At 40.9% G+C, this 22,016-nt stretch overlaps 1 long non-coding RNA gene across 1 annotated transcript in view; it reads right to left on the bottom strand.

The window, feature by feature from the left end:
- Positions 1 to 330: 330 nt before the first annotated feature.
- LOC119430849 overlaps positions 331 to 22,016 on the bottom strand; it is a 41,347-nt gene continuing 19,661 nt past the window's right edge. Inside the window, exon 3 of the long non-coding RNA XR_005187923.1 lies at positions 331 to 452. This is a non-coding gene — a long non-coding RNA (uncharacterized LOC119430849). The remainder of the gene's footprint in view (positions 453 to 22,016) is intronic.

The raw sequence follows: 22,016 nt of genomic DNA, 5'->3' as shown, positions 1-22,016 counted from the left end.
ACTACAAGAGATCCTTCCTGCCCACAACCATCAGCATCTAGAACAACTCTTTAATGAAACCAGGATGATGAGTTACAACAACATTAACTTTCCCTCTGGGATTAATAAAGTATTTTTGTATATGAATGACAATTTGAGGCAATAATTTGGGATAATTTGAGCATGCAAAGTTACTAGGGTCAGGATTATCTGTCTTTACTTTGTCTTCATCTTGGCTAGTTGGAGTTGTTGCTATGGTAAACTATACTGTATATGGATGTTGACAGCAGCAAGTGACAGAAGAGACTGCAGATGAGCGCCTACCTTTTCACCACCAGGCTGAGTGTCTTGTGGGAGCCTTTCACCAGGCAGATTGCCTCCTGTCTGTAGCCACTCAGGGGAACATCGTTGATGTTGACGAGTTCGTCTCCCACATGGAGACTCACCGCTGCTGCCTTGCTACGCTCCTCAACCTAAAACATAAACAAAACAACACACTTAAAGCACCTCAGTGGCCTACTTCAGAGCTCTACAGACTTAGTTTAGATTTAGGTTGTTTTCACACCAGATAGTCCGGTAGACTCGGTTCGGATCGGGACCAATATTCATGACCTTTTGTTTACATTTGAGCTGGTGAGTTTGCATTCACACTGCACTGTGCAGTCGAGCCAACCTGTTGAACCACCCTGTTCCCCCGCTTGCCTGTGGGGGCGCTGCACCAAGAACTACTGAAAGAAACGACACAAAAACCTCTGAAGACACGTCTTCTTATTCTTCTGTAAATAAAAACAAAAACGAAGTGGCATCAAGTTTTAGCAGTTTTAGGAGTTATATTTTGTCATTTTTCAAAAATGGACTTAGCATGAGCAGAAGATGAGACAGAAGACCATGGAGAATATTGTTTTTCACACAAGACAGCTGACGGCTCCATATAAGGTCAGAGAAATGTGTGTTTGTTTGTCCTGCGGAGCGGGACCTGGTCTGTTTACATTCACACTGTACTGGAACCGCGCTGGAGTTCTCTTCTACCGGACCCAGACCTAGGTTTTAGGCCGGGCCATAGTTCGCTTTTTTGTTCCATGACAGAGTTCGATGGCACGTTCACACCTCCCTAAACGAACCGGACTTTCAAAGAAAACGAGCTAGAGTTCGATTAAAGTGGACTAAACAGGACTGGTGTGAATGCACCCTTAGATTTAGACAGAGCCTCACAAAATTCACTTGTGGTTTGCAATTTAAATACTACAGTGTCAAAATGTTTGTGTGCAAAATTATTTAAAAAACCCAAGCAAGAAAAGAAAATAACATTTCTGTGTTCTAACGTTAATATCTACATATATAGGGGTGAAATTGCTAAAGGGTATTTAATGGACTAATTAGTGTAGCGGCTAATTAGCACTTAATTGTAACTTTTAGCATTTGAAGCCTAAACAGTATTTGTTTCCATTTTGTTTTCTTTAAAAATACTTATTTAATAGTGCAAGTTGGCTTGGCTTTTGAATTTGACCAAAGAAAAACTAAAGAGGAGAAATAAGCAACACGACAGCTCAGTGGTTAGCACTGTTGCCTCACAGCAAGAAGGTCCTGGGTTCAGTCTCCGATTGGACATACGGTCTTTCTGGGTGGAGTTTGTATGTTCTTCTTGTGCTTGCGTGGGTTTTCTCCGATTTCCTTCTACAGACCAAAAACATGCATGTTAGGCTGCCTTCAGGCCCAGGCCTCACTTGTGAAGAAGATCCGTGATCTCAATGGGATTTGCCTGGTTAAATAAAGGTTAATAATAATAGTAGAGATGACACCAATTATGTTAGTTAGCTAGGTGTTCAGTAGCAGTGGACCTTATTTGACTTGTGTAAGTCTAGAAATGCTGACATTAATATTTAGCTTAATTAGTTAAAAAAAAGTCAAAAACATGGCCGAGAAAGGCAGATTTATTAATTTTCTTAATATTTTTGTAGGTTATACACGTCATCCAGGCATCATAAAACTTTCTGCCTGGAAAAGCTTGCAAAACTACCTGAAAAGAGGTTTACAGTTAAGTGAGAAAATCCAACACCACCATTTTATCTATAGAAGCGGTCCGCTAAAATTCAATTACGTATAGGCTTCGCCCTTTAAGGCTGTCGCTAGTGGGTTTATCCCAATGCGCAGAGCACCATCACTGAAAATTTTAGTCCATGCCCACCTACTGTGTGGGCCCCACCCCCAATTTATATAAACTGCCTCAGAGACCGTGGATTAGGGGTGGGCGATATGGCTCAAATATAATATTGTTTTATTTCAGAGCATTCTGACGATAATGATAAATTTTGTGATAACAAAAAAAAAAAACAGAAATCATAGTTATTCATTTGACAAACTGAACTTGTTGCTTTGCAGTATTATATAAAAACAAAAAAACAAGGGTAAATTTTAATGCAATTACTTTATTTAGTATTCAGTCTCAAAGTATAAAAATTAAAAAAATTAAAAAGATCCTTCTGTTATTTAGATTGAAAAAGTTTGTACAAAATATAGATCAACAAAACCCACCACAAAAACTAAAGTGCAGGTGCAGTTCCCAAAAAAACTAAATACAATTAAAGCTTAAAATCCATTGAGCATAAATGTAACGTACAAGAAAATACATGTTGCCTTTAGACGAGCTATAACTTCCGAACTTGCGACAAATGCTGAAAACTAATGAAATGCTGCCTGAAAGCAACAAAGTCCATGCTCAATAATTCAATAATCCAGGTATACAATCCAACAATTTTCAGTCAGGTCATCTGCACAGTTTCTTTGTTTTTTACTGTGCTGAAACATTTCACTTTCCATCCAGAAGGCTTCATCAGCCTGGGGGGCGCAGAGGTCAGACAAGTTGGACCTGTGATCGGAAGATCGCCGGTTCAAGCCCCGGTACAGACAACATCAAAAAAGTGGGTGGGGTAGGCAAAGCACCCACACCTGCCCCACCCTCATTCGTCCAACCCTGGGCCCATGAGTAAGGCCCTTAACCCCATCTGCTCCCTAAAACAGGTCTCTCTTGAAAATGAGTTCTCGTGGCTCAATGAGACAACCTGTATAAATAAAGGGTAAATGAAAAAAAAAAAGTTTAGTTGCTTTTGCAAAAAGTTAGTGGCAATTAGCGATTTCATATTATTGTTCAAAATACTAAAATAAGTGACTTTAAAGGTGCTATTTCAAAAATACATGTGTGTGTGTATATATATATATATATATATATATATATATATATATACACATATGTACATATGTACATTATACATATACATACAAACCGGAGTCCAAAAAAGTACATACACATATACATACATATACACATACATACACATATACATACATATACACATACATACACATACACATATACACATACATACACATATACATATACACATACATACACATATACACATACACAGATCCAAGATGGCGCCGGTGTGTAGGGCTGCCCGTCTCTCGCTCTCTGCTTGTATTTTATTTTTGTTATTTTTACAATGGTTTGTGCAGTGTGTCGAGTCATATTTTCAGTATGATCGTCGGGCACTTTTGGAGCTCCGTACTTTTGCTGAAATTCCCACGGAGTTTTTGAACAGCGGTCAGCACTCTCCCCCACCGGTCCTACCTGAGATTCCTGCGTTCCTTCTGCGTGACCCTGGCCTTTCTCCATGGAGGAAACGTCGCAGACGTCGTGGGAAGCGTGCAGGGATTTTGGTGAAACTGAGGCAAAGTGTGGTTTATTCTAACAGGACTCGCTCTGGATCTGATCATCTCCTCTCTGACCCGTGGTGCTCCCGGGGCCCGGCTGCTGGCCAGCTGCCCGCGCGCTCAGTCCATGTAAACACCTGGAGTTGTTTACCTGTGCGCCGCACCAGCAGACCTGGAGGAGCCGTTCTTCATAACCTGCGCCCGCTGGCGCGCGCGTCTCCCTCCACGGCTGTGCCTGTGTCGGACAATATCAGGATGTGTTTAATCAACGCAAGGTCTGTTTCCAACAAGACGTTTATCCTCAATGACTTTTTTAAAGATGAGGAGTTGGATTTTCTGTTCGTCACAGAATCTTGGATTTCTGATGGTGAGTCCAGCGCCTTGGTGGAACTACTTCCTCCGGACTGTGTATGTTTCAATGCCCCGCGGCCATCAGGTCGGCGCGGGGGGGGGATTATTAACAGTTTTTAAAGCAAACTTTGCGTGTAAACAGTTGTCCATCCCGGTGCCCCGCGCCAGCTTCGAGCTGAGCGCCTTTGAACTTGGACACTCTCCTCCGGTCCTGTGTGCGCTCATCTACCGCCCACCTCGTTCTAAGGACTTCATAAATGAATTCTCTGACTTTTTGGTTGATATCACACAGAGATACAATCACTTTTTGCTTATTGGTGACTTTAATTTGCATGTGTGTTGTCAGGAGAAGCCCTTAGTGAAGGACTTTCTGGATTTATTGGACTCTTTTAATTTAGCTCAGCAGGTGAGCGGCCCCACCCAGGAACATGGTCACACGCTGGACCTCGTTTTAACACGCGATGTCTCTGTTTCTAATTTGAAAATCGGTGACAATGTTTTTTCAGATCACATGCCTGTATTGTTTGACTTCACCCCCCCTTGTCATACTGCTAAGACGTGCGTTCCTGCACGTACGCGTTCCATTAACCATTTTACTGCTGCTCGTTTTAATGAAGGTTTTAATTCTGAGAGGATCGAACAGTTCCCGGTGTCTCTTACCACTGAGGAGCTAACCTCTCAGTTCAACTCTGCCTGTTTAAATGTTCTGGACCATGTTGCTCCCCTTAAGACCAGAAAAACAAAACTTAAATCAGAGCCTTGGCTGAATGACGTCACGCGAGCCGTTAGGCGGCAGTGTCGCAAAGCTGAACGAAAGTGGAGGAAGGACAGGCTCCAGGTGTCTTTTCAAATGTTAAGGGAGAGTTGGCGTCACTATCAGAAAACCGTTAAAGTTGCCAAATGTAAATTCTTTTCTGATTTAATTGTCTCCAACTCCCACAACCCCCGAGTTCTTTTCTCCACCCTGAACTCAGTTCTACACCTCAGTGAGCCTTCACCTCTGGAAGCCTCAACTGAGCTGTGTGAAAACTTCCTCCATTTCTTTTTAGAAAAAGTGGCAAACACCCAGGCACTCATTTCTCCACCAGCTCATGATCTGTCCATCCCTTCTCAGTGTGTGGCTGTGTTTGACCACTTTGAGCCCATCTCTCTGTCCTCTCTGGAGCAGGTAATGTGCAGCATGAAGCCATCTGGTTCCCCCTTTGATGTGGTCCCCCCTCGACTGCTAAAGGAAGTTTTTCCTACCCTGGGTCCTTTTATCCTCGCTATTCTGAATAGCAGTTTATCCTCAGGTGTGGTGCCAAAGACTTTTAAACATGCTGCTGTCCAGCCCCTCCTGAAAAAACCTAACCTTGACCCCTCAGTCATGTCCAACTTCTGGCCTGTCTCCAGACTCCCATTCACCTCTAAACTACTGGAAAAAATTGTGGAGTCTCAGTTGAAACAGTTTTTGGGGGATCACGCTATCCTTGAGTTATTCCAATCTGGCTTCAAATCTCTCCATAGCACTGAAACTGCTCTACTGAAGGTTTTTAATGACATTTTCATATCCACAGACGCAGGTGATTCTGTGCTGCTTGTCCTATTGGACCTTACATCTGCTTTTGACACCATCGACCACAATATCCTCATTTCTAGACTGGAGCAGTGGGTGGGCATCACAGGGTCAGCCCTTAAATGGTTTGGGTCCTACCTCTCTGACAGAACCTTCTGTGTCAATATCAAAGATTTTAGTTCGGCATCGACTGCACTCCAGTGGGGGGTACCGCAGGGGTCCATCCTCGGTCCCCTTCTCTTTTCTTTATACCTGCTGCCACTAGGTGCTATCTTCCGCAAACAGGACATACCCTTTCATTTCTATGCCGATGATTGCCAAATTTACTTCCCCCTGAGGCACAGAGGCACACGCTCTATTCAGCCTCTTCTTGACTGCCTGGCTGACATCTGGGACTGGATGGCTTTAAACTTCTTAAGCTTCAATGAGAAGAAGTCTGAAGTCATGCTGTTCCATCCCAGTGGCTCACTCATGAACCATGACATTGACCTTTTCTCTCTAGCCCCGCTAGAGAAACAAAAGGTGACTAATCTGGGGGTGATAATGGACCCGTCCTTAAAACTCAACAGTCACGTAAACATGATGGTCAAATCCTGTTTTTTTCAGCTGAGACGGCTGTCTAAGCTGAAGCCTATACTCTCCAAAAAGAACCTCGAGACAGTGATCCACGCCTTCATAACATCTAGGCTTGATTACTGCAATTCACTTCTGTTTGGAATCAGTCAGTCCTCCATTGCTCGTCTACAACTGGTCCAAAATGCTGCAGCCCGATTTTTAACTGGTACAGGCTATAGAGAGCACATCACGCCAGTTTTGGCCTCCCTGCACTGGCTACCCATTCACCTTCGGATCCATTTCAAAATTCTCATGTATGTTTTTAAATCACTGAACAGTTCCGCCCCATCCCATCTCACTGATCTTCTGCAGCCATATGTCCCACCGCGCTCTCTGAGGTCAGCAGACCAGATGCTTCTCTCAGTCCCAGAAACCCGTCGTAAGCTCCGAGGTGACAGGGCTTTCTCTGTTGCAGGTCCACGACTGTGGAATGAGTTGCCACTGAGTGTCCGGCAGGCTCCCACACTCTCAGTCTTTAAGTCTCGCTTGAAGACCCACTTCTATTCGCTTGCCTTTAACACGGTGTGATTTGTTTTGGTCCGGTCTGTTCTCTACTCTGTTGGCCATTTTAGTTAGCTTCTGCTGCTATTTGTATCTGTATTTCTATTTTATGTTTTTCTGTCTGCTGTGCATGTTTGGTTCTTTTGTACAGCACTTTGGTTGGCCTTGTTGCTGTTTTAAGTGCTATATAAATAAATTGGTATGGTATGGTATGGTATACACATACATATACATATACACATACATACACATATACATATACACATACATACACATATACATAATATACATATACATACATACATATACACACATATACATAATATACATATACATACATACATATACACACATATACATACATACATATACATACACATATACACACATATATATATATATATACATCCATCCATTTTCTTCCGTTTATCCAGGGTCGGGTCGTGGGGGTAGCAGCCTAAGTAGGGAGGCCCAGACTTCCCTCTCCCCAGCCACTTGGTCCAGCTCCTCCGGGGGAATCCCGAGGCGTTCCCAGGCCAGCTGAGAAACATAGTCCCTCCAGCGTGTCCTGGGTCTTCCTCTGGGCCTCCTCCCGGTTTGACGTGTCCGGAACACCTCACCAGTGAGGCGTCCAGGAGGCATCCTAACCAGATGCCCGAGCCACCTCAACTGGCTTCTCTCGACATGGAGAAGCAGCAGCTCTACTCTGAGTCCCTCCCGGATGATCGAGCTTCTCACCCTATCTCTAAGGGAGAGTCCAGACACCCTGCGGAGAAAAATCATTTTGGCCGCTTGCATCCGAGATCTCATTCTTTCGGTCACAACCCAAAGCTCATGACCATAGATGAGGGTAGGAATGTAGATCGATCGGTAAATTGAGAGCTTCGCCTTTTGACTCAGCTCTCTCTTCACCACGACAGACCCATACAACGTCCGCTTCACTGCAGACGCTGCAACTATCCATCTATCAATCTCCCGATCCATTTTTCCCTCATTCGTGAACATGACCCCAAGATACTTAGGGTGCATTCACACCAGACCTGTTTAGTCCACTTTAAGCGAACTCTAGCTCGTTTTCCTAGAAAGTCCAGTTCGTTTGGGGAGGTGTGAACGCGCCATTGAACTCTGTCACGGAACAAAAAGGTGAACTCTGGCCCGGGCTAAAACCTAGGTCTCGGTCTGGTAGAAGAGAACTCCAGTGCAGTTCGAGTACAGTGTGAATGCAAACAGACCGGGCCCCACTCCACAAGCAAGAAGTGGAGTACAGCGCAGGGCAAACAAACACACATTTCTCTTACCGCATATGGAGCCGTCAGCTGCCTTGTGTGAAAAACAATATTCTCCATAGTCTTTTGTCTCATCTGATGTCATCTGATGCTCATGCCGAGTCCATTTTTGAAAAATGACAAAATATAACTCCTAAAACTGCTAAAACTTGATGCCACTCCATTTTAGTTTTTATTTCCAGAAGAAGAAGTGTCTTCAGAGGTTTTTGTGTCGTTTCTTTCAGTAGTTCTTGGTGCAGCGCCCCCACAGGCGAGCGGGGGAACAGGTTGGTTCAACAGGTTGACTCGACTGCACAGTGCAGTGTGAATGCAAATGCACCAGCTCAAATGTAACAAAAGGTCATGAATATTGGTCCCCAACCGAGTCTACCAGACTATCAGGTGTGAAAACAACCTTAAACTCCACTTGAGGCAGGACCTTCTCCCCGACCCAGAGAGGGCACTTTACCCTTTTCCATCTGCCCTGTACAGTGAAAACCGGGATTCATCCATGAAGAGAACACCCCTCCAATGTGCTATATGCCATTGAATGTTGGATGTTGCTGGATGCTGGATGTGGAGGTCCTGGGCTTGTGTGGTTACATGTGGTCTGAGGTTGTGAGGCCGGCTGGATATACAGCCAAATTCATTGAACATGGACATTCCTGCAGTCAGCATGCCAATTGTACTCTCCTCAAAACGTGAAACATCTGTGGCATTGTGCTGTGTGATAAAACTGCACATTTTACAGTGTCCTTTTATTGTGGGCAGCCTAAGGTACACCTGTTCAGTAATCATGCTGTCTAATCATCTTGATATGCCACATCTTTATGCACATATTTACACAAATTGGTGAACAACATTTGAGCGAAAAAGGCAGAATGTGATCATAAAAAGTCTTAGATATTTGAGTTCAGCTCAAGAAAAAAAAATGGGAGCAAAACAAGCGTGTTGGTTTATATTTTAGTTCAGTATAGTTCACCAACAGGTAAAATAAATCAACACGTTTATTCAGCAATATGATTAGATTCTAGTGAAAACAATTTTTAAATAAGTATATTTCTCTTATCTCTGCAGATTTTTTTTCTAGTCTTTGTTCTCTCTGTTACACAATTTAACTTTAAGCCACAAAGTGGAAATGCCTACCAGTTTCAATTCAACTCAGTTTATTTAGACAGCGCCAAGTCACAACAGAAGTAGTCTCAGGGCACTGAACAGAAACATTCACATACACAAAAAGTAAGTCACTAACGTTATTTATCTGAGGAGCAGACTGCTTTGAGTCTAACTTTGTTGTTTAGAAATGTCATTAAATTAAAACAATGTTTTGGGGGAAATGGTATTTTGTGCATCTAATGGAATACAACAACAAAAAGAGTCAATGTATTTATAGCTGAAATGGGCATTCTTAAATTTTCTTAAACAAATTTGTTATTTCTGCCAATAAAAAGGGGATTATGTAAATTAGTAAGCATGGATTCAACAGTGAAGAAAGTACGGTAAGTCCTTTTTTTTAAAGAGATAAACGCAGCAAAGATAACAAGCAATAATATATGATGACACTGGTTTACAGACAACAGAACAAAAAAGAAGCAAGCAAGTTGAAAGTCTGCCAACAATATTCCATAAACGGTCTTTTACAAAAAGCTGTATATACATCAAATACAGAAGAATGACGTTTTCTTGACCAACAAGTTAGCAATATGAGCCTAGAGGTACATGAGGTACAGGTTCTTCTGTCCCAATAGGAAACATGGCTCCAAGTAATGAAGACTGAATAACAGTGTAGCTTCAACGAAAACAAAAGGGCAAATAAAGCTGAAGTTGATGATTCTCAGTCCTTGAGGTTGAAACGTTTTTTAGAGGTTTTCTCTGGACATAATCAGCATGAGCCCTACCACATCCTTTGTTGACCATCTTCTCCGTGGCTGTAATCAATCTAACAGCAGCCATCCTGTATTCCTCAACATCCTAAAGAAAAGCCTCATATCTCTTTGTGTTGTCATGAAGAGCAGGATGTGGCAATGAGTGAGAGGAATATGTCTTTTGCTGACAGGGCACTGAACTCTTGTCCGCACACATCTGGAAGAATATTCTTTGAAGTTTGACAAACTCCAAAAAAGGACAAATTAACCTTTAGCTTGAGTATGTTTGCATCTATAGCTTTAAGAGTTTGTTCTGTTGTTGTCACGTTTGGTGAAAAAATAGAAAATAAAAATAGCCAACAAATCTGTGACATAGTGGTACTCATGCAGGTGTAGAAATAAAAATAGAGGCTGGGGATATCCGTTCCCTCGGTTTTATAAACAGCACACTGGGATTTGCGCAAACATTTGTGTACATGTGCAGCAGGTGTTGGGTTGAGGTGTGTTTTCAGGACCAAACTGAGAGGAACAGATCTAAACAAGGTAACAAAAGCAAACAATGCTGGTTGTGAAACCAGCGTTTAGGGACAATCTATGCAACACCCAGAAATGTTATTCATTGATGTCATCCAGATGGCCCGAAGGGTAAGTTCGTGTGAGTTAGTTCGCTGTGGAAAGCCCTGAAAAAGCAGCCGAAAGAAGATTTATAAAAATTAAAAGAAAAAAATCAAGCTTGCCTGAAGGGTCAGAGTTCCATAAAACATTTATGTTCAGCGAGCCGCTGAAAACCGAGGGAGCCGAACTGCAGCTGTCGGATCTGGGAGCTGTTATAACTGGGACCCGGTCTGCCGCCGTTTCGACCTGCGGGCCGCTGGAACTGAGGGAGCCTAGCTGCAGCTGTCGGATCTGGAAGCTGTTGCAACCGGGACCTGGTCTGTCACCGTTGGGGCTGCGAACTACTGGACCGAGTAAATCGTGAGGCCGCGTGGGACCTGGAGGTTGTTGCCGCTAGGCCTCGGCTAGACCTCGCTAGGCCTCGGCTAACAACATAAGCTAACATCATAAGCCTGTGAACCTCGTGGCTGGATCCTGTGCTTCTGAGAGTTGAGACCAACAATCCAGAAGTATCGTGAGTAATGCCGAGCAAACACAGAGATAAGAGACAAGTGTTGGAAAATAATTCAGAAGATATGGAGGAAGTTAAAAAATCTTTGAACTTTTTGAGTGCTGAAGTGACTAAATTGAGTGCTGATGTGACTAAAGTATCAGCTAAATATGAATTACTGACAGGACTGTCTGAAGAAGTGAGACAACTGAAAGAACTGATGACCAATAAAGACAGAAAAATAGCTGAACTGGAACAGAAAGTAGACGACATGGAACAATACACAAGACTAGACAACTTGGTGATCACTGGACTGGAAGTTAGGAACCGGACATATGCAAGAGTTGTTGCTGGTACTAACATTACAGAAGACGCACCACAGCAAGAACTACAGACTCTGGAGGAGCAAGTAGTGAATTTTTTACAAATCAAAAACATTGACATCGAACATGAGGACATTTCAATCTGTCACACACTGCCCAACAAATCAGATAAAGCCAAACCATCCATAGTCATCAAGTTCATTAGCAGGAAATCAAGAAACAAGGTAATAATGCAAAAAAACTGAAGGGAACAAATGTTTACATAAATGAACATCTAACTAAAAAAAATGGAAATATTGCACGAGAAGCAAGGTTGTTAAAAAAACAGAAAAAAATAGCATCAACTTGGACAAGAAATGGAAACATCTGGATCAAACTACAGGAAGGATCTCAGGCTAAAATAATAAAAGACCTGAAAGATCTGGAAAAACTAAAATGAGTTCAGGAGAGGACAGATGATAAATCATTGACATAACTTCACAAACAAGAAATTAACAAAATATAAAACAAACAAATACATTAAAACATGGCAACATACGAAGACTTAGAGTTTAAAATATACAATGTTGAAGATGTGATTGATACAAATTTTTTCCCTGCAATAAAAGACTGTGAATATTACAATGAAGAACAGTTTAATGACATCAATATAACTAATGGAGGTCTCTCTATTATTCACTTTAATAGTAGAAGTTTAAATGCAAATATATCCAAAATAACAGATTATTTAAAACAGCTAAACAGAACCTTTACAATAATAGCACTGTCAGAGACATGGCTCAACGATGAAAACACAACTAATGTTCACATGGAAGGTATGAATTATATCATGTGAACAGAAGCAACAAAAGAGGTGGTGGAGTGGCTCTATTTGTTAAAAATGAAATAAAATGTAAATTAATTAATGAAATGCCAATAATTGTTGATAATATCATGGAAATAATAACAATAGAAATAATAAACAAGATTGATAAAAACATATTGATAAGTTGTGTATATCGATCTCCAGGATCAAATATAGAAATATTCACTGATAAAATCGTACAACTATTGGACAAGAGTTTTAATAAAAGCATTTTTTTCTGTGGAGATTTTAATATTGACCTGGGAAATAAAACAGATTCAAATAACATCAGTACATTTACAAATTCATTGTGTAGTTTATATCTTTATCCGTTAATATCAAAACCAACAAGAATTACAACTCATAGTGCTACAATAATCGATAATATTTTCACAAATGTAACAAATGGGGATGTGATGGGAGGTATTTTAACGAGTGATTTGAGTGATCATTTACCAGTTTTCATGATTTATAAAAATGATCAAAGCATTACAAAAGAAATTACAATTAAGAAAAAAAACAATAAACATCAAAAAAAGCAATGGACAAATTAAAAGATGATTTACATAAACAAAGCTGGAAAGACGTGTATGTTGATGATGTGAACAGATCATATGATGAGTTTATGAATATTTTAGGAGCTCTGTATGAAAAGAATTGTGTGCAAAATAATTTGTACAAAAAGAGGTTGTGTTGACCAACCATGGATGATGAAAGGGTTGAGAAATGCTTGTTAAAAAAAACTATTTGTATTCATGCTTTTTTAAACTGAGAACAGAAGAGGCAGAGGAGAAATACAAGAAGCATAAAAATAAGTTGGTAAGGATTATAAGAAAGCATAAAAAGGAATATTATAGTGATTTATTAAATAAAAGTAATGGTGATATGAAAGCTACATGGCGAGTAATAAATAGTGTTCTGAAAAGTCATAAAGCAAAAACAGGTATTTCACAATATTTTTTGAAGGATGACGATGAAATCCATGATGAAAATGAAATTGTAAATGGATTTAATCATCATTTTGTGAACGTTGGATCAAGCCTTGCAGCTAAAATACCAAAAGTAGACAATAATGTGAACCATTCAGTTATAAGTTGTGACAACAGTATTTTTCTTAATGGAACTGACAAAGAAGAAATAATGAATGTTGTAAAAAATCTTACAGATAAGAGATCAAAAGACTGGGTGGACATGGATATGATGTTTGTAAAGGACATAATGAGTTATGTTATCGAGCCGTTTACATATATTTGTAATTTATCATTTTCAAAAGGAATATTTCCAGACAATATGAAAGTAGCTAAAGTAGTTCCTCTCTTTAAAAATGGTGATAAATGTGTGTTCAATAATTATAGACCAATATCCTTATTACCACAGTTCTCAAAAATTCTAGAAAAACTATTTGTGACCAGATTAGATAAATTTATTACTAAACAAAACATTCTAAGTAGCAGTCAGTATGGGTTTAGAGCAAAAAACTCTACATCAATGGCTCTCATGGAAATAATAGAACAAATAACTACTGCTGTCGATCAAAAACAGTGTTGTGTTAGTATTTTTGTTGATTTAAAAAAAGCATTCGATACTATTGACCACACTATTCTCCTTGAAAAATTAAATAAATATGGTATAAGAGGACCAGCATTACACTGGGTATCTAGCTATTTAAAAGATAGGAAACAGTTTGTACAAATAAATGGTGTAAGATCTGACCTGTGCAATATCACTTGTGGAGTTCCTCAAGGCTCTGTACTTGGACCAAAGTTATTTATTTTATATGTGAATGACTTAGTGAATGTATCAGGACTCCTCAAATGTGTCCTTTTTGCAGATGACACCACATTTTTCTGTTTGGGTAAAGATGTAAAACAGATGTTGAAATTGATGAAGACAGAATTTGATAAAATACAAACTTGGTTTAAACTTAATAAATTATCATTAAATTTAGATAAAACTAAATACATGATATTTAGTAACAAAAAGAGAACTGTTGATGATCCATTTAAAATTGAGGGTGTTGAGATTTGTAGAGTTAATGAGATGAAATTTTTGGGTGTAATCATTGATGAACAGCTAACATGGAAAAATCACATCAATTCTGTAAGAACAAAAATATCTAAATCTATGGCAGTACTATACAAAGTCAGGGAATTATTAAATGATAAAGCTCTGTACATGTTGTATAACACAATCATTGTTCCACATTTAATCTATTGCATTGATGTTTGGGGGAAAGCGTGTAAAACATTTACAAAACCTATTTTTATTTTACAGAAAAGAGCTGTAAGAATTATCACCAGAAAGCATTAGTCACCCATCAAGCACATTATTTTATCAACTGAACTTATTGAAGTTCCATGATTTGGTAGATTATAGTATTTTATCAGTTATGTATAGGGCTCAAAATAACACATTACCATTAAATATCCAAAGAAATGTTGTTAAAAGACAAAGTTGTTATAATCTTAAGGGGATAGAGATATTTGTCAAACCAACATTCAGAACTAGTCTGAAGGGAAAGTCTACCTCAATCCAAGGAGTTGGATTGTGGAATGGTCTAGAGAGTGATGTGAAAAATGCCAAGTCAATGTGAACATTTAAGAAAAAGATCAAAGCTGGATTGTTAAAAAAGTATATATGAAGTAGCTTAGTGTGTGTTTTGTATTAGAATTAGAAAAATTAGAAAGTTATTCATTTTGTTCTGTTACTTGAAGATTATTATGTCTGAAATAATTGTTTGAAAAAAGGGGCAGATATAATAAGATTTCTTCTTCTTTCTGCTGCCTTTCATTTTAAATCTTTTGTATCTTTTTTATATTGTTATGGGATTGTTTTGTACTTTTTTAAAAATGAATAAACTTTATACCATACCATATGTATCTGACATTTATGTTTCAATTTAATGCACACCTAGTAGTCAGACTGAATCAGATGCAGGTTGTAAATGATTCCTAAACACAGGTCTGGATAAACAATGTTCTGACCTGTAGGATGCACTACTGCCTAGCCAGTAACAGAATGATCTTAGATAATTATTATCTTAGATAATTATTATTAGATAAATATTAGATATTCATGCAACACTTTCTGGTTCTGTGACTGTTGGAGAACAAAAACTGCAAAACATTGAGGAAAAAATGGCAAATTTCCAGTTGCAGTCTCAAGGAATACTGAGATTTTAAAACCCAAGTTACCATCAAGGATTCGAGGTTCTTTATTGTCATTCGCACCTCATGTGGTACATGTGGTGGAGCGAAATTATGTACACAGGGTCCCAGTTACATCCAACAATAAAATGTAAAAGAAAAACAATAATAAGATCTAAGATATGAACTAAGAAAAACATCAACTAAATATACACTAAGTACTAATAGCATAAAAACATTACATCGAACAGCAGCACGAAAATGAGTCTGTGTGAGCAGATGAGCACACATGAACACATCATCATGATGTGATTATTCACAGTGATTATCCTGGTTAGATATTCATGAGTTTAACAGCCTCTGGGTAGAAGCTGTTCCTGAGTCTAATGGTTCTACACTTTTTTTTTCCTCCCTGGCTCTCATCGAGGTGGCTGCTTCTGTCTTTCCTCCCCCGTTTTTGCTTCTTCCTGCTCTGCTCTCTGTGGGTATGTTTACATGGACATAAGTATCCGGATCAAATGGCCGGTCGGAATAAAAGTGTGTCATGTAAACGCTCCGTTCGGGTTATTTTTTGTGTATTCGGCGCGATCCGTTATAATTTGTGATCAGAACAAAACGGGTGGTTTACGCCGATCCGAAACCCGATCGGTGCGCATGTAAACGCTTGATCTGTTCGTTTTTATCTGATGGTGAAAAACTGACCTGACTGCGCATGTGCGACTTTGCCATTTCCACCTGGCTAACGCTAATAATATTAGCATGTCAGGGAAGCAAAACTGGTCGGTGAGCGACAACATTTCTACTAGAAACTTTTAAAGAGCTCAAAATGATTTCTATCACCTGAAGCTCAGTCAGGGAGTGCAGTAACGTCTCCACCATCATTAAAACCTGTCGCGGGTCCATTTTGGGTGCTCAGGTTTGTTTACGTTCACCCGGAAGTAGAACTTCTTCTTCTGTGTTTTTTTTAAGGAAAGTGTACCACTCTGCGCATGTCAGTACTGCTGTTCAGAACAAAGCCCGCTGCATGTAAACGCTCATGAACAGATTGTGTCCATGTAAACAACACATCTGAATTATTCAAACAGAACACATTTCAATCCGGTCAAAGAATTCTGCGCATGTAAACATAGCCTGTGTGTCTGAAGCGCCTGGTTCACATCTCCCGAACATAAATTAAGAAGATCATGGATTTGGTATCGTGAGCGTTCAACTCTATTGTTAAGATTTTTTCATCAAAGCGACAAGGTCCTGGAGAACCGGCGTGTCCAGCTGAGACTCACGCTGTGAGGTACTTCATGGATTCGTGGGGAGTGTGGCAGTTGATGTACCTCTCAGTTTTGTCTCAGGATGTTGAAGACGTTCACATATTTAGAATTATGACAGCAGGGACTCTGCTTTTTGGCATCAGCGGGGCTCTGTTTTATCGACTTTTGAAAAAGACGACAGCAGCAGTTTCGGCCATAGAAAAGCTTCCGAGTCAGTATGAAGGTCTGGTCCACACTGTAGGAACTTTAAATGACCTGGTTTATGAGCTTAATTGTAAGGTGGAGGCTATTTATGAGAATCGCAGGCCACCTGCGGCTTTTGGAACTCGTCAGCATGGTGGGTTCGACCTTGAAGGAGACTCATAGCATGGATCAGTGGAATGGAATACCACAATTAGGCATTTTGGAACAAGAACGCCGAGATGGACTCAAGGCTGGAAAAAAGTAATCTGTCTGCCTGAAGAAAAACAAGAATCAAGCTTATCTAAATCTGACTCCCGACAGCCTCGGAGACAGGCCGACTATCAAAATTCTCCTGGGACATGAGTAACCAAGGACAAAAGCTTCATCTATCGCATTCGTGCACTCCGCCCATCTTTCAGACGACTGTACGTACATATTTGCGTTGTACCTCAGTGCAATTCCAATAAAGTTTATTCTGATTCTGATTAATGCTTCTTAACCTCCTGCCGGAGGGGAGCGGGGCAAGAACTGTGTGTGCTGGGTTAGTGGGTCCTTCATGATGCAGATGGCCCTCTTCCTGCATCTGGAGGTGTAGATGTCTGTGATGGTGGGGAGACTGACTCCAACATCTTCTGTGCAGCCTTCACCACTCTCTGCAAAGCTTTTCTTTCTGCAGCTGTGCAGCCTCCATGCCACACGTTGATGCTCGAGCACAGGATGCTCTCCACTGCACACCTGTAGAAGGAGGTGAGGACTGAGCTTCCCAGACCAGCTCGTCTCAGCCGTCTGAGGAAGTAGAGTCTCTGATGAGCTTTCTTGATCAGGCTGGTGGTGTTGTTGCTCCAGCTGTGGTTGTCATTCATGTGTACACCCAAGTACTTGTAGCTGGAGACCACTTCCACCACAGATCCTCTTATGTTCAGGGGGGTGTAGATGTGTTTTTTCCTTCTGAAGTCCACAATCATCTCCTTTGTCTTCTTCACATTGATGTGAAGGTTATTCTCTTTGCACCAGCTCTCCAGGTGTTCCACTTCCTGTCTGTAGCTGGACTCATCATTGTTTGTGACGCATCCCACCACACCTGTATCATCTGCAAACTTTACAATGTGACAGCCTGGATGGGTAGCTGCACAATCATACGTTAGCAGAGTGAATAGGAGAGGGCTCAGCACACATCCCTGAGGAGAGGGCTCAAACAGTGTGGACATGTTTTGTGCAGCCAGTTTTTGTTATTCACAGCTTATTTGCGTGCATGACTTGCCAAACTGTTTGTTCTCCACATCCGCCTGCATTTTACTCACCCTGATGTTTATGATTTATTCTACTGAAATGCACTTGTGAAATGAAAATAAGCAGACTTGGACGATTTATTATTTGTCATTGGTGCAGTTAGACCAGCATATTTGGGGTTGTATCCTTACATGTTTTCTGTCAACAAGAGAGCGTCCTTACAAACACTGTTCACAAACTTGTCACGAACACTTGCAGCCCAGTGTGATAGGCATCAGCAGAATTCATCTTCATCTTTGACAGAAAAAGTTTAAATAAAGGCAAAAAATAAATGATCCAATAACAATAGCTAACTTACCCCAACTTTGAATGAATGAATATATTTTGCTCTATTTTTCCCTTTAGGTACAAAATGCCAAACTTTGTCAACCTACTTGTGCATGACAAGTGTTTGAAGGTGGCTTTCCTAAAGCTCCTTCACAGATACTGGGTCAGGGTTGCAACGTAAAGTAGCACAGACGGCAACAATAGGACTTGTGACAGTTAAGCTGTCCTTGATAAACCCAGACAATGAGCAAAAAAAAAAAAAGAGCACTATGAGGGTTAGTCACTGGAGGTGTCTTATCTCCTCTTTTATTTTACAATTCCTTCTTCTATTGTTGCTCCAGAAACAATAATCTTACATCCAGGTTTTGAAAGGTAATATGCTGGAGCTGAGAGCCAGGTTAGCCTTTTACTACCCTTATGGTTCCATCAAAAGGGGTTCAGCATTTTATGTTAGAGAAAAAGAATAAATCAATTTAAAGATAACTGAACTATGATTTTTTTTCTTACCTTTTCATGAATTAGAAATGCAAAATGAAGGAATGATTTGGTGTAGGTGTGAAAGGATGGACGGTTTTAAAAACAAACATAACATTTACATTTTTGTCAATTTACTATTTCATTAGGAAATTGGTAAAACACACGAGTAATAATCTGTATTTTGTCTTGAATTGATTAAAACTCAGAATTTAAACAAAGCAGTGTGTTTTAGTGTCTGTGATGCTGCTGTTTTTAATCTAGCTGCCCACTGACATCATGCCCATAAAAACATTTTCCACATTCTGATGCATGCTCAATAATCCAGGTAGAAAAATCTAAAAAAAAAAGTTCAGTCTGGTCCTCTGGACATTCAAAAAACAAAACAAAACAAAAAAAATTTAGAAACGTTTGGTCTTTCATCCGAAAGACTTCCTCAGTCTGAGGAGCTGTATTCAGTCTCTTAAATAGCACCTTCTCAGAGTGGATCAACCAATTTGCTACTGACGACCAGAACCAGCTGATCACATGCTCAAGAAGGACCATCAGCCTAACAATGGATCATTAGCACCTGATGGCTGTTTACTACTCACAGAGGGCTGAGTGATACTAGCAATCACAGCATTGTAAGAGGGGGACAGTTGAACCCGGAGGCTCCGCCCCTGTTTAATGATGGACGGTTTCTTTTCACAAAGATGGCCTCCTTTACTCCTCTCTCAAACCATCGTTCCTCTCTGTCCAGGATGTGAACATCTTCATCCCTGAAAGAGTGACCGCTGGCCTGGAGATGAGTGTAGACCGCAGAGTCCTGGCCTGATGATGTTGATCTTCTGTGCTGGGCCATCCTTTTGGCCAGTGGCTGTTTAGTTTCCCTGATGTAAGACTGATCATAGTCCTCCTGACATTGAACAACATACACAACATTGCTCTGTTTGTGCCGGGGGACTGGATCTTTGGGATTAACCAGACTTTGATGTATTTTGGGGTTTAAAAGCCACTGGGACAATGTGTTTAGAAAATAAACATCTCAGTTTCTCTGATACCCCCTCAACATACGGAATGACCACTGGTCTGGGTCTGGGTTCCTCCTTTTCACCTGTTGGCTGACTGGAGTCCTGTTTGGGTTTCTTCTCTGCTTTCAGGAAGGCCCAGTTAGGATATCCACATTGCTCTTTATTGCCTGTCTTGTGTGGGATTTCTCCTTCTGCCTGGCTCCTGCGTTAAGCCCCCAGTATACTCCCACGTACGTCCGTTCACGCGTACATATGCGTGTACTGTACGCAGAGGGTTCAAACTTCATACTCGAGCGTACACCCCGAGCAGCTGCCGAGCAGCTTCACAGACAAGGAGTGTTTACCTTCGGGACAAATTGATGTCGCCGATTGGTTATTTGCTGACATGCCTATTGGCTTGATTGACAGGTCGGAAAAAAGAAGAAAAAAAAACGAGCGCTGGCAGCCTCAGCTGCAGCGGTGTTCTGTGTTTATATGTTGTTAATAAAAATAACTAAATTTTTTTTTTTTTTTTTTAACAAGAGCGATGGCTCTACAGTCCACACATTAGACCGGCCCACCAGGAAATCTCCAGACCCTCCCGCAGCCACGCTGGACCTGAGTTTAATTCGCTCGTGACAAATTCCTCCATTTCAGTCATGGCATCAATGGAGGAGGAAGAGATCACTGCCTCTTGGCAAAAGAACAAAAGAAAAGGCCAGATCAGGGATGAAGAAGGGGAATTTAATACATCGATGTCGCATACAAAACAGTCCGTCGCCGGGCAGTTTATTGTGTGACATCACGTACGCGTATGCAGTCGTAAAAATTTAGCTTTGCACGGACATGCCCTGAGGGGTACGCTCGTACCTCTGCGTACGTACGTGTGTACCTCTGCATATGGATGTACATGGGAGTATACTGGGGGCTTTAGTGGGGATGCTGTCTGCTCTGTGGTACAGAGTCCTGATGACTCCTAACTTGTGCACCAGACGGTGATGGGAGTCAAACTGCAAATACTGGTCTGTGTGTGTGGGTTTGCGGTACACCTCAGTTTGCATATCAAAGGTGAAACGTTTCGGCACAAAAAAAAAAAGAAACTGTCCAGATGACCTGACTGAAAAATGTTGGATGTTTTCTTTTACAATTTATACTTTTGCTATTGTTGGATGTAACTGGGACACTGTGTACACAATTTTGTTCCATCTCATGTACCACATGTGGTGTGAATGACAATAAAGAAGACTTGACTTGAAAAGATTTTTACTTGCAGATGATTTATAGCAATGTGTAACAGAGGCATTTTTGCAGCATTCCTGTCAGAGTCAGAGTCAGAGTGATTTATTTGTCATATACACACCACACGTGATATATGAGGTGGGACGAAACTATGTACATAGGGTCCCAGTTAAATCCAACAAAAACACAAATTGTAAAGAAAAACTAGTAAGATCCGAGTCATGAACTAAGAATATACTACATTCACTAAACCAAGAATACACTAAGCACTAATAGTACAAAAACAATGCACTCAAACAGCAGCAGCACAACATGAGTCTATGTGAGTAGATGAGGACTAATGAACACAGCAACATGAAATAACCAGCAGCATGAGCTCCGCATCATAGATAGTCAGCAGCACACATCAACAACCAAGTGGCATTACAGCAATTTTTCAGTTTTTTTCACAGTAATTTTTTTCCTGGTTAGAGATTCATGAGTCTAACAGCGGCAGCACGGTGGCGCAACTGGTAGAGCTGCTGCCTCTCAGCGAGCAGGTCCCTGGTTCAAACCCCAGTCCAGGGGCCTTTCTGGGTGGAGTTTGCATGTTCTCTCCGTGCATGCGTGGGTTTTCTCCGGGTACTCCGGTTTCCTCCCACAGACCAAAAACATGCATGTTAGGCTGATTGGTAACTCTAAATTGTCCCTAGGTGTGAGTGAGAGAGTGAATGGTTGTTTGTCTCGTTTGTCTCTATGTGGCCCTGTGATGGACTTGCGACCCATCCAGGGTGTACCCCGCCCCTCGCACAGTGATTGCTGGACATGGGCACCAGCGACCCCCGTGACCCAAAATGGAATAAGCGGGTAAAGAAAATGGATGGATGGATGGATGGAGTCTAACAGCATCAGGGTAGAAGCTGTTCCTCAGTCTAGTGGTTCTACACTTAATGCTCCTTAACCTCCTTCCTGAGGGGAGCGGGGCAAAAAGTGTGTGTGCTGGGTGAGTGCGGTCCTTCGTGATGCAGGTGGCCCTCTTCCTGCATCTGGAGGTGTAGATGTCTGTG

Source organism: Nematolebias whitei, chromosome 3 (assembly GCF_014905685.2).
Source record: "Nematolebias whitei isolate Nwh7 chromosome 3, NemWhi1, whole genome shotgun sequence".
Classification (NCBI taxonomy): Eukaryota; Metazoa; Chordata; class Actinopteri; order Cyprinodontiformes; family Rivulidae; genus Nematolebias; species Nematolebias whitei.
Note: the sequence above shows the minus strand (reverse complement) of the source record. Positions and strands in the feature narration are given on the sequence as shown.